Here is a 16,937-nt window from a genome sequence, read left to right on the forward strand (position 1 = left end):
AGTCTGGAACCGCGCGACCGCTACGATCGCAGGTTCGAATCCTGCCTCGGGCATGGATGTGTGTGATATCCTTAGGTTAGGTAGGTTTAAGTAGTTCTAAGTTCTAGGGGAGTGATGACCTCAGAAGTTAAGTCCCATAGTGTTCAGAGCCATTTGAACCATTTTTCATATTTCATTCTTCATATTTCATAAATTGCTAGAGATATGGAAACGAGATTTTGGCAAATGATGGTACACAAAGAGGAGAGCATTTTTCCATTTGGTTATTATGTAAAACCTTATTATTTACCGTTTTATTCCACTAACTACAGACTTTTTCGATGAAAGAACGTAATTTTTAGATGAAAGAATGTAATTTTTAGGGGCCATTGATAGCTGGTGAAACGAGAAATGCTACAGGTTTTGGAGCAACATAAGTGAAGACTTACACGTTTATTTTGTAGTGAGTTTTAATAAGCTGCTGACCTCACTTTTCCTTATTTCCTCACTTAATAAACCCCTGTTTCAGAATTGTCTCTGAATTCCGTCTCCACAGCAAGTTGATGATGTGGCACTGCATAAACCCTGCTGTGTTTTGGCAAAAGAAGCTAATTTCAACACGTCAACATGAGAAATGTGTAGGTTTTAGTCAGAAATCACCACTCATGATGCTGCTCTGAAAGTCCCGTTGATTAACAAGCCATGCGAAAATAAATTGCTGCATTTTAAATGGAATCCTTTTTACTTACTAACCAAAGCAGATGTGTTTTTGAATTGTCACAATGCAATTGTGGGCGTGGAGGGGCTCCACTTAATATTTAAAAAATGTGAGCGTTTCCTTCAGTTTAGAATGGCACTTCCCCTCTAGTGCTCGGCATTTCTCCTACAGCGTCTGCCCGTAACCCCCACCACTACCGCTCTCCTCACTTGTGCCCTGCTGACTACGTATCTACCGGCCACAGTATTCTGCACGGACTCTGTCTGAAGACGCGATGCAAAATTGTACAGGTAGAAAATAAGGAAATTAAATGTTGCTTCAATAGGAGGAGTACATTACACGCAACGTGGCACAATCGCAAGACCGGTCGTGCAACTTTTTCCGTTCAGTATCCTTCGGTAAAGTTTTCCTAATTTCATACTTCAGCGGTAATATATTCTGGGTGCTGACGTATTGCTGCCTTGCGTTGAGTGTGTGTGTAATGGGGCGACACAGTATTGGGCAACTGTGCCTGCGACGACGTGATGATGGATGCGCAGCTGATTGCTGTCAGTGGTGGGGCGGCCCCTGTGCGCCTGCAGCCAGCTCTACACGAGAGCAGGCAGGCCGGCCGCTTGTCGCGACGACTCGCCGGCAGCGCCTGTACGCCGCCGCATCTGCAAGTCAAAGCGCCTGCCCGGAGGCTGCCTGTGACAGCGGCCGGCGCGCGCTCCCTGTGTTTTGTCGCCACGCCTGTCTGCAAGTGCCGAGGCGGAACGGCATAAGCCATCCCTTACAACGGGTTATCCACAATCGTCTTCCGACAGCCTCGATGTTGGTACGGGGTTTAATCCTTAGCTTCACAGGTTTTTTTTTTTTTTGTCACACACTGTCACAGGTGCGATCTTACAGACCTCTCTATGTTTAAATACCCTTGTGTCAGTGAAATAAAATGGTTCAAATGGCTCTGAGCACTATGGGACTCAACTGCTGTGGTCATCAGTCCCCTAGAACTTAGAACTACTTAAACCTAAGTAACCTAAGGACATCACACACATCCACGCCCGAGGCCGGATTCGAACCTGCGACCGTAGCGGTCACGCGGTTCCAAACTGAAGCGCTTAGAACCGCACGACCACACTGGCCAGCTGTCAGTGAAATACTTGAGCTTTGAGCTTTTTATGCAAAGGTTATATAAATATCACACAAAAATTTATTCAAATAAATTTTAAAATTTATTTCTACGAAAAAACGCATATAACCCAAAAAGTGCACAAAATGAACGTAATATTACATGAGAATGTTAATGCTACGAAAACTCAAATACCTTGCACTCCAAATTTTACTTTTTGCTATAGTTTTATATGTTTATTATAAATACAATAATAAAAACTCACATAAAACATTAAAATATTGAAAATTACTTTAATAATTTTCAGGTTTTTAATTTTCTTTACAGAGCGTTTCTTTGCTGTCCTGGAAGTTTTTACAGAGAAATCAAGCTAGTTTTGCTTATTACATCGATGACAAATATAAAACATCATTCTATTCGTGTTTGGCTCACTGGTGGAGGATGTTTTGCGTTTTTAGAATCGTTGTTCAACGAATTCTACTCTTGGTTCTGCTACACCGCAAAACACAGTTAATCTATACACGAAGGTCACGGGCAATGTGTTAGTTGTTGAGTCGCTTTTTACTTGTGATGTAAACAACTTGTTTGCAAGCTTCTTCAAATAATTAAAGTCGTTCACCTGAGTGTTGTCCTAGTAGGAACACCGAAGGGCAAGTACATTCACGCAACTTACGTCCGGGGTTCACCTGAGTGTTGTACTTGCGGGAATTGCTAAGGACAAGTGCATTCACGCAACTAACGTCCAGAACGCGGAAAAACAATGCCTTTGGGTATCATTGGAAGATCAATGGTTCACCAATTCAGTATTGGAGGGCAGCGTGGAGGGTAAAAATCGTAGAAGGAGACTAAGAGATGAATACACTAAACAGATTCAGAAGGATGTAGGTTGTAGTAGGTACTGGGAGATGAAGAAGCTTGCACAGGATAGAGTAGCATGGAGAGCTGCATCAAACCACTCTCAGGACTGAGTACCACAACGACAACATCTTTGGAAGAGGCTTCGTTGACCAGCGCTATTTCTTTCAACTAAATATATTTCTAACAGAACCTTTAGTTAAGGATTCAGCCTGACAGTACTGTCTTCATCACTCTGATCATTTTTTTCATTCAAGTATTTCACAGGTGACAAAACAAATTTGTCTTCACTTTCGCACTGTTCGTATTCTGTATTATGTTCACTTTCAATTTCGTTGCCATTATGAAATCCAACATCACTTCCTTAACTGTCCTCAAACCATTTCAAAACAGTATCCTCAAAGTCAGGGACCGTAACATGAACAGCAGGTGAAGAATTGAATATTGAATCTATAACGCAAAGTCCCAAGTGTTGTCTCAGAGACTACTAACACGAAAGAAGCAGTAATAGTATAGGTTCACGTCACATTAAAGTGGCTGCTGGCAAAGGAAATCACTGCAGCTGTGGGAAGCAACAAGTACATAACGCTGTAATCTTCTACCCCACCCCTCTGCATTAGCAATGGAGTAACAATAAAAGCTAGCGGTCTGTGATACCGTACCTGGGACGTTTTAATAGGTGCTAAATAACATTTTAGTCGATATAGTTAGCATATAACCCAGGGAAAAACAGTTGCCGCTTATAAAAAAATTAAAGAGACCTTGCAAGAGGAGGGGAGCCCATGTGTCAGTATTTAGAACTCTGATGGGAAGCCAGTATTAAGAAAAGAAGGGAAGACTGGAAGCTAGGAGAAATATACACTTTCCAGCACAGTTAAAGGCTTCGTAACTGCATAATGGTCTCCCGTTGCTACACAGATTCAATGGTTCAAATGGCTCTGACAACTATGGGACTTAACATTTGAGGTCATCAGTCCCCTAGAACTTAGAACTACTTAAACCTAACTAACCTAAGGACATCACACACATCCATGCCCGAGGCAGGATTCGAACCTGTGACCGTAGCGATCGTGCGGTTCCAGACGTAAGCGCCTAGAACCGCTCGGCCACACCGGCCGGCTACAGAAGATTGAAATTTGGGTCAAAGGTGCCTACATCCTTCTTCAGTCATCATGCAAAATCATGATTCACTGCGACGTCACCTTCGGACTCGGGGACCCTTCAGCAAGCTGTCGACACTTGTTACAAAAGGCCAGAGCTCAGATGGCCATGTGACGTGTAAAATGGGGTAGTAATGAAACATCCTGGCAGATAACATTGTGTGCAGGACTGAGGCTCGAACTCGGGACCATTGCCTTTCGCAGCCAGGGAACTGAATTATGAATTATGAAGAAAAACTGAAGAAGCAACAGAAAGATGGATGAAAGAGAAATGCGAGGAAATAAGAGGAGTGGGAAGACAGTTCAGGCATAAAAGATATGTAGATTGAACAGGGAGATTTTTCTTGAAACTAAAATAGGAAAACTAACATGGAAATAGCAAGATCGGACAGTATAGTAGCTGAAGAACCTTAGGAGGTCATGAACAACTGGCAAGAATATACAGAATGTATGTAAGATAGATCAGGTACCGAATGAAATCAGGGTTGAAGAGGAGGAAAATGTACCAGAAGATGGAAAGTGGTACAGCATCACGAACTGATGAACGAAGTGATCTAGTTGTTGAAACTACAAGTCTGTTGGTACCACTTACTTACTGCTGGCTGCTATTTCGACTGCACATGAGGTTGCATTCCTCCTACACTTGGTTAGGGAGCTTGAAGATAGCCTATTGAATGTCGGGAAATAAATTACATTTGAAATATAGACGGGTGAAGGTGTTTTCAGTTTTATTCTTAACTTTACATTTTGCATTGAACAGACCAAGTCCCACAATCATCTTGTACAAAGATGGACGTACAGAGACAGGAAGATACATGGGATGTCAGCAACCATTATCGACCAGGAATGAGCTGAGACAAATGTACCGCTAACTCTTAAATCGCCGTTAAGGGACTCTAGACCCAAAGGCCCCCAGTGACTTTGGGCTACTCAATAGTTTCGAGGTAACTGACGGTTGCTGTATCAGTTGGCGTATTCCACATTTAAGCCTTAGAATAATAAAAACAGAATTGTCGCTCACACTCCGTTTAATGTTCCACGAGAGGCGCTATTGTCGTATGTTCGTTACTATTTTTCATTAAATTGTTGTATTTTACATTGGTGGTCGCCTGTCAACTGAGGGGTACCCACCAAAAACCTTAGATGCGACTTACATGTTCCAAACCGTGTTTACAACGATAGAGGTTGGCCTCACAGAACAATTGCGAAATCGGAAAAGGAGAGAAGTAATTTCTACATCTACATCTACATCTATACTCCGCGAGCCACCTTACGGTGTGTGGCGGAGGGTACTTATTGTACCACTATCTGATCCCCCCTTCCCTGTTCCATTCACGAATTGTGCGTGGGAAGAACGACTGCTTGTAAGTCTCCGTATTTGCTCTAATTTCTCGGATCTTTTCGTTGTGATCATTACGCGAGATATATGTGGGCGGTAGTAATATGTTGCCCATCTCTTCCCGGAATGTGCTCTCTCGTAATTTCGATAATAAACCTCTCCGTATTGCGTAACGCCTTTCTTGAAGTGTCCGCCACTGGAGCTTGTTCAGCATCTCCGTAACGCTCTCGCGCTGACTAAATGTCCCCATGACGAATCGCGCTGCTTTTCGCTGGATCATGTCTATCTCTTCTATTAATCCAACCTGGTAAGGGTCCCATACTGATGAGCAATACTCAAGAATCGGACGAACAAGCGTTTTGTAAGCTACTTCTTTCGTCGATGAGTCACATTTTCTTAGAATTCTTCCTATGAATCTCAACCTGGCACCTGCTTTTCCCACTATTTGTTTTATGTGATCATTCCACTTCAGATCGCTCCCGATAGTAACTCCTAAGTATTTTACGGTCGTTACCGCTTCCAATGATTTACCACCTATGGCATAATCGTACTGGAATGGATTTCTGCCCCTATGTATGCGCATTATATTACATTTATCTACGTTTAGGGAAAGCTGCCAGCTGTCGCACCATGCATTAATCCTCTGCAGGTCCTCCTGGAGTACGTACGAGTCTTCTGATGTTGCTACTTTCTTGTAGACAACCGTTTACATATTATTCGAAAAACCAGGTTCGCCTCCAGCAGTTGACGCAATGCCAAATACATGTTATTTGCACGCAAATCTTTTCCAGTCCTCTGCGAACATTCCAAATCCTGTAGTGAGAAAAATTATCTTCCTGAAAGAATCTCTTCACCTCTGCGATGTTAATAGTCACGTACGATTGAATACGATATCCTAGATCGTAATTGTAACCAAACCGTTACAAACAAGTGTCCCTGCAAATATTACAACATTTTTTGAATCAATACGAGAAGGCACTTGGTCAATAGTGCAACTAGAGATATTGCAATGGCTTCATCAATAATAACCATGCGGCCACATAGTTGGGCAGGCAAAAGTGTGATGTACCTGTAAAATATCTTCGCCGTATAACAATGGTAAAATCATGTATGGAAAAAATCCCTGAACTGCAAACTTGCAAAACATATTTATCAGAAATCAAAATTCAAGATTTTACAAAATATCTAGTAAAACAAAGCTGAGATGAACTGTATAGAGAAACCAATGTAAAAATCAAATTCTCAACGTTACGTAAGTTGAACTTCGAAAAGATATTTTCAACAGTACCCACATCCACATCAATGCCCCACAAAAACAAATGGATAACAGCAGATATAAAGGAGTCCATCCACCTTAATTTCTAGAAAAAGAGTGATAATGAGCCAGAGTTCTTGAGTTCCCATCACAGATTAAAAAGAATCATAGGAAGGTACTGATGCTGCAAAAAAGTCATTTAATGACAAAATAATATACAATGCAGAGAATAAAACCAAAAGTCAGGAATGTCATTAAAAAAGATATAGCTAGCGACAAAAAAGGCAGAGAGAATAAAACCAAAAGTCAGGAATGTCATTAAAAAGGAAATAGCTAGGGACAAAAAAGGCAGAATAACATGCTGATACTGGGCGTGGATGAAGTAATAAATGACCGACACCAACTACAAAACTACGTAAATGAACATTTTTCACGTATTGCAGGGACGTTACAGCAAAAATTCCCCAAAACAACCATAACGCCTGTAAATAATTAGGCACTAACGTAAATAAAATGATGTTGCTACCAAGCACAGAGCATGTAGTCTGCAAAAACGCACAAAAAATAAAAAATTAAATGTCCGAAGGCATAAATGAAGTACCAATGTGCATACTGGAACAATGCATAAAGACTATGCAAGCACCCATAACAAACAAAACCAACGAACCTTTTGCATCAGGCTAATGCCCAGAATATTTAAAACAGGCAAGCGTAGAACTTCTGCTAAGGAACGGTAATACAGAAGACATAGAATATTAGCGGCCCATTTCTCTGCTGTCACCATTCACAAGAATAATAGAATCAGTTATGAAACACAGATTAATGAATTACTTGAGTAAGTAGAATCTTTTAAGTGACTCACAGTTTGGTTTGCGAAATGGTAGAAGTACGGAATCAGCTATAGTAGAATTAACAAAAGTAGTGCTTGAGGCTGTTAATGAAGATGAGTGTGTCACAGGCATCTGTTTAGATCTCTCTATGGTTTTTTATACTGTTGGCTATAAACTTCTATTAAATAAGCTAGAAGAAATCGGATCACGGAAGATATCCATATATATTGTAAAAATGTATGTAGAAAAAACCATTGTGGGGGTGACAACCACTTACCTATGGAATTGGGGGAGGGGTGAAAAGCAATTGTAGGGCACGACACGTGAATATCCGGTTTGTATTCATCAAGTGTTTGGGAACCAGAGCAGTTGGTGACTCGCGACGAAGTTTACACATGATGTTCCTAACGTCAAACTACTTGTCGCAAACAGCCATCACAAAATAATGAAAGGAAGAGTGTTTAGCATTTATTATATTTTCGCCAATTGTTTCCGCGTCAGACGTGGCGTTTTAATTTATTGTTACTTTTCTACTAACTATATTAGCGAAACATTTTGCGGACAGTGTTCACATATAGCTACCACTGACTTTAAATGCAAAGTCAGATATTGTGCGATACTTAGTTCAGGATATATGACACTGAGATGAGTGGAAAATTGCCGCATCATATACGACGTTCAAATTTATTATCACTGATCCGCTTAATGGATTTGGATGAAATTTGCTAAGGAGATTGCCTGAACAACTGACAAAGAATATAGGCCACTTTAGAAAGTGTGTGGTACAAGGTACTTATTGATAAAAATAATATTACACGAATTAGTGAAAAATATTTACTCTAAGAAAGCTATTTACTCTTTCGCTTTGGAACAACATTTCCAGCAAACGTGACGTCGATATCGACGGTCGTAGGAGCTACCAACTGCGCACTTGCGTTAGCGTTCGATATTGGCCTCTCACAAGACTTCATGCACTAATATTGGAGAGTTATAAAAACACATCATTCTTGGAATGATTTATTATAACTAATGTTGTAATAAACGTAGCATAACTATTTATCTATGGTTAATGCCTTGATATAAAAGTGCTGATCGTCAATAATTTACAAATTAAACATGAAACAAACTTGTATTATAATTTGCAGTATGCTTTTTCAGCAACGGAGTTTTGAAAATTTATCAGTAACTCATCATTATGATTGAATGTCAGTTAATTACGCCACAACAAATAAGCCTTCAAGAGATAACATGATAACCAAGGCAGGAGACAAACATTGCATTACTAAGTGCTAGCGTAATGGATAATATCATGGTTGCTGCAACTGGAAGATGCCGGTTCGCTTCCAACCACATGCAGATCCATTTTTCTTTTTAATGTTTGCGTTGTGGACACATTCTGGGACTTTCTTATAAATATAATACAAGTATGTCCTCCAATATTCGATGTTAGTTACACTTCTGTCTGATTAGAGAACGAAGGATGAAATAATATTTATCGATTTCCGACTGTGTGGTTAGGCAGAAACCTAAGAAGACAGCTTAAAATTCTGCCGGCGAAACGAGGAGCAATGATATTTTCCTTCTTGCCATAAACACTTCTCTGTTTATTTACCAATATGTGGCGATTTCTGAGGAGAAAGGGGGGGGGTTAGGGGAGAGTCTAATAGTACAGCTTTAAATGCTGCGACTAATACTAGGTGCAATAGGTATTCTTTCTTCTCAGAAATTGGCTGTTTATTTCCGAATATGTGGCGATTTCCGAGTGTGCGGTCAAGAGGTATCTAAGAGTACAGCTTAAATTGCTACGAGAAATCGAGGAGATATGACATTCATATCCTTCCTTTCCAAAAGGATCATGTGTTCGTAAATATTGTACGTGACGTCAAAATAATATCAAGTTTTCAAGACGTGTTGTGAAATGAATGTTGTCCGAATCATATTTGTTAAACCGCTTTTATTGGTTCGAATGTACTGTTTGATAAGATTCAAAGTAATGAATACAATCCTTATACAATATGTTTAATCCATGCTTCCACAATACTTCAGTAGCACAATGTACAGAATCACCCCTCTGTACACACCCCTCTGTACACAAGGGTATAGTGGGGAGCAACACATTGCGAGCTACGCTTCCCAAGACGCACACACGTCAGGGAAACTGATGTTATTGCACATACCGTAGTTTAATTACTCACCATAACCCATCATAAAAAACTACTGATATGTATACATAGCTGCGGGTGGCAGCTAGTTATGAATAACAGGTGTAGCTGATGACTGTTTCTGACCATGCCTGGCAGATACAGTAGAAAGAGTAGATATAACACACACCTAAAGTAAGTCAAAAGTTTTAGTAAACACTAACCAGTATAATATACATAATATAATATAATATAAGAGATCCTCAGGGTAGCGCTTTAGGACCAATACTGTTCCTGATGCGGCCGGCCGGTGTGGCCGTGCGGTTCTAGGCGCTTCAGTCTGGAACCGCGTGACCACTACGGTCGCAGGTTCGAATCCTGCCTCGGGCATGGATGTGTGTGCTGTCCTTAGGTTAGTTAGGTTTAAGTAGTTCTAAGTCCTAGGGGACTGATGACCACAGATGTTAAGTCCCATAGTGCTCAGAGCCATTTTTTTGTTCCTGATGTACGTTGATGACTGTCCTTCTACTGTTAGTCATGAAGAAAAGTGCTCATCTTTGCTGATATTATAATCACTGTGAAAAAAAGAGAACTCCTTGCAGAGAAAGCAAATGAGAACCTCAAGGAAGTTTGCAGTTGGTCATTAAGGAATAAAGTTAGTTTGAACATAAAGAAAACAAATGGCATGAATTTCTGGTGAAGAGTAGGAGTAGGACAACATACTACTTCCCTTACATACGTCTCGCGTGATGAGTAGAAAATTCGAGAAATTCGAGCCAATACAGGGCCTTACCGTCAATCATTCTACCCACACGCTATTCGCGAGCTGAACGAGTTTGGAGGGCTCAGTTAGCGGAAAAAAAACTACCCTCCGCCACTTCATTAGGTGGCTTGTGGAGTATGATGTCGATGTAGATGTAACCACACGTTGCAATATGTTCCGATCCATTTTGACTGAACTACATATGGTACCCGAGTGGGTTCCATTAATGGGTTCCATAGAAAAACCTTCTGGACTACCAATCAGGGCGCTTTATGTGGATTCATTGGTCTTTGGATTCCCAGTAAAATGTGTGTTCATTAAGCATTCTAATGTCTAAAACATATCCCAGACACTGACCACAGACGTGCTTAAACAAGGTGAAACTGTCATCGAGACAAAAGCTGGTTGAACGGCACAGTGATTTACTAGGCGTGGTCCAGTTAGCAGCGTTAAGTCCATGTCTTCCTCTTGTGGGATGTCAGGTAAAGGAAGATGAAAAGAATGCTGTCTCGCATCAAGCTGTGAATACTTGGTCCAGGTAGCAGTATTATCCGACAGTAGATGGATCGGACCTCAGTCAAGCTGTATGCTGGGAATTCTATAAGGATTCAAATGTTAGTGCCTTCAATCACTCTCCCGGCAAAGTATAGTAAGAGTGGACAAATCAAACGGTAGGATACTAAAATAACAAGTCGAAATCAAGAGTTATAGGTTACTTCTTTCTGTCCTAGTTGCTAAAAGCAACGCACTGATTTGTAAGAAGCACTCTTTATTACTGATCTTCCCTCTGAACTGTGGTAACTCTCCAGAGTTAATGAATTATTTCTGACGGAATGCATCATTAATTGGGAGGAAATTGTGACGATTGTGGTGGCCATATTAGTCTAGAAACAGGCACGGTAACAGCGGTACACTTAATCATCTGTAAACTTTAGCTGCGCTTGCACAGTTTGTTATGTGACTTCGTGACTATTTGCAAAGTGATATCTATTCTGTGGCTACTTTATTGTACAGGGTGTTAACTTACACTGAATACGGAAGTACGTCGTAAAAGAGTAGCAATAATTTAGCAGTTGCTATATGATTTATGTTGCTAAATGATGAATAAAATCCACGGTCGAGCTGTTTAACTGTCCTTGTACACTCATCCTAAAAGCTCTTCCTGAAGGCCTCACAGGTGTTGGCGACCGGTAGCCTGCGCTCTGTTGCGAAGGAAGTACTTAGCACGTGAAATAAGCACTCCTCAAATAGACGGCGTCCCGAGGCCAGTCACGCTATATATTAGGTCTTTGTTTGTTACAAGGGAATAGGCGTTTATTTTTCGACGCTTGTTTCGACTTGGGGGTTCCAAGAAGGCGCCTAGACAGAACCGGCGCATTTTTTCGAGTTTCCGCCCGAACTACATCAACGTCACAACACCAGCACCTCTGATTTGCTCAGGTTGGTAGACACGGTTTCGCCGACTTAAATTCGACATATTTCAGCGACAGTTATTCTTGCATGTCTGTATCATAGTTTGGAAATACCTAATACTGAATTCCACTGCTGTATTTTCAATAGCATGTTCACTCATCGGTGCACATACCGAAGCAAAGCTTCATTATAAGGGCATTACTTCCAGATGGAAGGACCTTCACTGTGAAGTCAACAGGCCAGGTAAGGTATCTGAAGATCAATAAAGCGTTCTTAACTGAAATTTACAGTAGTGGTGGAATGTATTGAGAATTACAGGAAAAAAATTTGTAGATCTTTGTAAAAATTTATGTAGCTGACCTGTGAATTTTGTTGATTTCTGCTGCATGCTATATCACAATAAATTAACTTCCACGTGTTGTTTACTGTGTTATATGTACATACACTGATCAGCCAGAACATGATGATCACATGCTTAGTAGCCGGTATGTCCAACTCTGGCACGTGTAACAGTGGCGACGAGCTGTGGCGTGGCAGTAATCAGGCCTTGGTAAGTCGTTGGAGGGAGTGGGCACCAGATCTGCACATTACCTAATTCCATAAATTCCAGGAAGGGGGCCATGAGCTCTGACGCCACCTTCAATCACGTCTCAGATGCGTTCGATCGGGTTCAAATCTGGTGAGTTGGGGGCCCAGCACTTCAACCGGAACTTCGTCGAATCACTGGATCACACTCCTGGCCTTGTGATATGGCGCATTATCTTGCTGAAAAATGCCATTGTCGTCGGGAAATATGATCGCCGTGAAGGGGTGTACCTGGTTAGTGCACGATACTCCTTGGCCTTCATGATGGCTTGCACGAGCTCCACTGGTCCCAAGAAAGCCCACGTGAATATTCCCAAAGCATACTGGAGCAATCGCCAGCTTGTCTCCGTCCCGCAGTACAGGTGTCAAGGAACTGTTCCTCTGGAAGACGACGGATTCTCGTCCTGCCATCGGCACGATGCGCCAACGTCCAGTGCCGATGCTCATGTGCCAATTTCAGTCGTAGTTGCCAATGTCGAAGTATTAACATTGGCACATGTATGGGTCGTCGACTGCGAGGGCCCATCATTAGAAGTATTTGGTGCACTGCGTGTTCAGACACACTTGTACTCTCCCCAGTATTAAAATCTGATGTTAGTTCCACCACAGTGTGCAGCCTGTGCTATTTTACCAGTCTGCCCATCCTACAATTTCCGACATCTGTAATGAGGTGTGGCCGCCCAACCAATGACGTCTGGACGTAGTTTCACCTTTGTTTCGCTTCGCCACACGTTGAAGACACTCAACACAGCAGTCCTCGAACAACCGATAATACTTGCAGTTTCTGAAATTCTCGTGCCGAGGCTCTGGGCCATCACCGCACAGAAAATGTTGTGCTATTATGATATGCGCCTACAAGGTTCCAATAATTTGCACCGCAGATGGTCACACAGTGACCGAAATCTATAAGTAAAATAAAGGATTTTGGTATTTACAACCGATGCTGCTGTGTATCCAAAACATATTGACGATAATACTGTCATGGTTCACATGGTTCCCAGTGGAATTAGACATAAAAAAAGACAGATCGCGCGCTTTCCACACTCTACACACGGACAGCACGCTCACTGATGCTACATGCAACATGCGCGTGTCTGATTAGCAGTCATTCCTCGCCAGGTGACACGGCTATCTCCTGCACTGGTCCATATGGATAGTAAGTCTGTGGTCATAATGTTCTGGCTGATCAGTATACTATGTGTTCAATGAAAGCTGGCTGATCAGCTCCCTAGCCCTGACACATTTGAAGTCAGTAGACGTCGGAAGAGATTGGCTGGTAATCATTTGTTTTTTAGCCGGACAGCGTGGCCGTGCGGTTCTAGGCGCTATAGTCTGGAGCCGAGCGACCGCTACGGTCGCAGGTTCGAATTCTGCCTCGGACATGGATGTGTGTGGTGTCCTTAGGTTAGTTAGGTTTAATTAGTTCTAAGTTCTAGGCGACTGATGACATGAGAAGTTAAGTCGCATAGTGCTCAGAGCCATTTGAGCCATTTGTTTTTAGCTGCAGCCAACGTCACCTAGCAGACAGTACTGCATGATGCAGCTATTTCTGATGTGCTACTGAGCTGTACTTCGCTCTGTTCCGTACTGTTTCCTTTCCTGGAGATAAGTATACGTAAGTCTTGCTGTTATAATGTTTACCACAGACGTCAGTACATAAAAGAAATTCACATTCGATGAGGAACAATATTTTTAATCTTTTGCTATTTTATTCACACACGTGTCAATGTAGCAAGCCCCCCGCCATCCCTGCACTCAGGATGGCGTGAAGCAAGTGCGCTGAAAGAGCATAAATACCTTTTGCGTCTTTGGATCACTTTCACATTTCGTGAAACGGTTGCGAGTGGTCCCTAGTGGTTACAAAGTATATAACAGAGCAAAAATTGCGGTCGCGCTACACTCCAAAGTGCTCAGACATAGTTCAATAGGTTTTCAATGGTACGATGTCCTTATAGAAGAGTTTAATAGCCTGTCGAACGCTGTCGAGAATGGAGCCCTGTTGCTCATCGCACGGTGGCTGTTTTCGACCGTGAAATGCGAGGGAATTACCGCCACAAAGGAAGGAGTGAGTTCATTAACCCTTTACGTTACCTCCTGAGGTCTTTTCGTGTCGATTCCGAGTGGCGGTATGTCTGAAATGTTTTTCTCGTCCACCCATAAAGAAACAGCGTGATTTGAAAGCTTGGCGTCGCTGTTCTGATCTCCGTTACATAGGCGTCCAAAGAAGGGTTGAAATGTGGGTAAAAGGGAGTGTGTCGACTTTCCCATCGTGTGACACGTCTACAGTGGTACTGAGCAGAATTGTGGTGAAATTTGGTGCCACTATGATATTATTAACCGACTATACGCGAACTTCTGAGCTGTGGCATATTTTCCACACGTGTCGACACCTTGCTGTTTCAAGCGTCGCCGGGGCAGAAGGTGACGTCACAGGGCAGCATGACCGCTTCTGAACCACCGCAGAAGAAGGTTCTGGGCTCTTCTAAGCCAAATTTCAAACTTCTGCGTTGCAGTGGGAGACATTTACGGGATGTAAAAACGTGGCCCCTTAATTGTGAAATGTAGAAAAACTAAAAAAAAAATATGATTCCAAACTAATTATAAACATATTTCGAATGACACCTGAGTTCGAAGAACTACAGTCTACAACTTGCCACATTTTCTTTCCATACTTACGGGCTGGGGCTTGAGTATTGACGTGGACGATTCGTGCAACCAGTAATATTAAGGCACTCTACGTGTAGCTCTGGCTGTAGTGTGGGATTTTCATATCTTGGAGATGCGGTTTCTTTAGACATTCTTGCTACAAGACTGCTTGAGGAATGCAACCTACAGAGCAATCCCGACCTCCTTTCCAGATATCTGGAATCATTCGTTCGGAGAGTCCGCCGATGTTCTCGGCGTGGGATGTCCGTGAAGATCCTTTGGGACCGTGTGGTCACATTATAGTGGTAAACAAAATCAGTGCACGGCGAAGCGCAGCATATCTTAGGTTCCAAGGCCCATCTGATATCTTTAAACGACTGCAAGACTGTTAATAATATCAAGTTTTTCTGTGCGTTCACATTTATTGTCCTAATAGCTTTCTTCCTGTGGCTTCACACGCTTTTGCGTATATCACTTGTATTTCACACATACATAAACACTGTCTGACAACAAAAGTGAAGCACCAGTAGAGGAAGAACAAACAAAAGCAATTTCACGGGTTGAAAGGGTGTCGTATGTTATTGAGTGACTGCGTACCGAGTCAAATTTACTAACAACTTGGCTGTCTGAGACCACCCGTCAGTATCACGTTGCATTCTCTCTAGCCTAGACGTATGCTCTGATGAGTTTGGGAAGAGCACCATAAAACCGTTGCATCCTCTCCTGAGGATACTGGCACTGGCACGGAGTTGACATCCAAGTTGGTCCCATCCAAGACGTATCAATTTGTGGTCGCTGTTTGTAGGCGGGCAGTGTCCTGTTGGAAAATGCCACTACGATACTATCGCGTGCTAGTTAACATTTGGACTGGAGGATACCTGTGACGTACCTTTGTGACGTCCGAATTCTCTCAGTCACTACCAGACACGACCTGAAGTCATACCCGATCCCTCCCCATACCATGATGTGATGAGTAAGACGGCTGTGCGTCTCCAAAACTTTGGAAGAATGGGACCTCTCACCTGGTCACCGCCATACACGTGGACGATGGTTGTTCAGGGGGCCCAGGGTAGTGCTGCGATTCTTCACTGAACACAATGCGATGGCATTCATCAGCGGTCCATGCTTCCTGATCACGGCAGCATTTCAGTCACAGCTGTCTCAGTTGTAATAACCGCAGCGGACGCATGGGCCGACAGTTCCCTAGTTCAGCTGCTGCTGGTCTCCGATCAGTGGTATGGGATGACACAGAATGTTACAGGTCCCCCATCACTTGGTTTGGGGTGGCAGGCGTAGACGTGAAGCTGTAATGATATGTTTTCTGCTCAACACAGAGATTCTCCTTTGTGGTGGACAGACATACGAGTATGCTTGCCCTCACTTTCCCATATTTTCCAACATTGAGCGAGTACCTTTTGTATCCCGCCTGGAAAGCGGAGCATGGGTCTGCTCCTGTAATTTTGAGAGCAGGTCGAATGTAGGAAGTTAGGAGGAGCAGGTGAGGTAGAAATGCGTCGGTACTGCAAGTAAAGAAAAAGATGTTTACGCTAGGTAAGACAAGTAGTAAAATATGGTTACATAACTTTGGCTATGATGAGCACGTAGGTGTGAAGCAGGATGTATCAAAGCTAACAGAAGTTACACAGGCGAAATCTGTAGTGGCTTGCCTACTATGAAAATGAAACAATGTTGGTCGGTCGTCTGCTCGTGATCAAGTGGGCTGCATCTGGAGCGGCGCTCGTAGAGCTTCACAGCACCGGCTAGAGGGCGCTGTCGTCGGTGTGGATCGTCCGCTCTCGTAGTGCCAATCTAAGGACTTGTACCTGCGCCGTGGCATAGTAGCTATCGATATCATAGTACCTCATGTGAATGCCCCACCAATCTGGATAGTGCACGTTTCGATCAACCGACGAAATGGAGACCCACAATAAGGGTTCTTCCAAGCTGTGTCGTGCGATCATTTCGTTGCCACACGCGAGTATGCTACATCTCCATGCCCTTCGCAACGCTGATGCACTCTGGTCACCGTTCTACCTGTCACAGAGAATTCCAGCTGTAATTACTTACAGACCCGCCGGTAGCGTACACGTGTAGGAAATTACATTAACATCCGTCCACGTCATCTTGGTCCTTGTTTTGTCA

The 16,937-nt window shown here is 42.7% G+C and overlaps 1 protein-coding gene across 1 annotated transcript in view; it reads left to right on the forward strand.

The window, feature by feature from the left end:
* The window catches only part of LOC126473909 (serine/threonine-protein kinase 32A), a 622,586-nt gene that overhangs the window by 100,841 nt on the left and 504,808 nt on the right, over positions 1 to 16,937 (forward strand). The gene's annotated exons all lie outside the window — the stretch shown is intronic.

This window comes from Schistocerca serialis, chromosome 4 (genome assembly GCF_023864345.2).
Source record: "Schistocerca serialis cubense isolate TAMUIC-IGC-003099 chromosome 4, iqSchSeri2.2, whole genome shotgun sequence".
NCBI lineage: Eukaryota > Metazoa > Arthropoda > Insecta > Orthoptera > Acrididae > Schistocerca > Schistocerca serialis.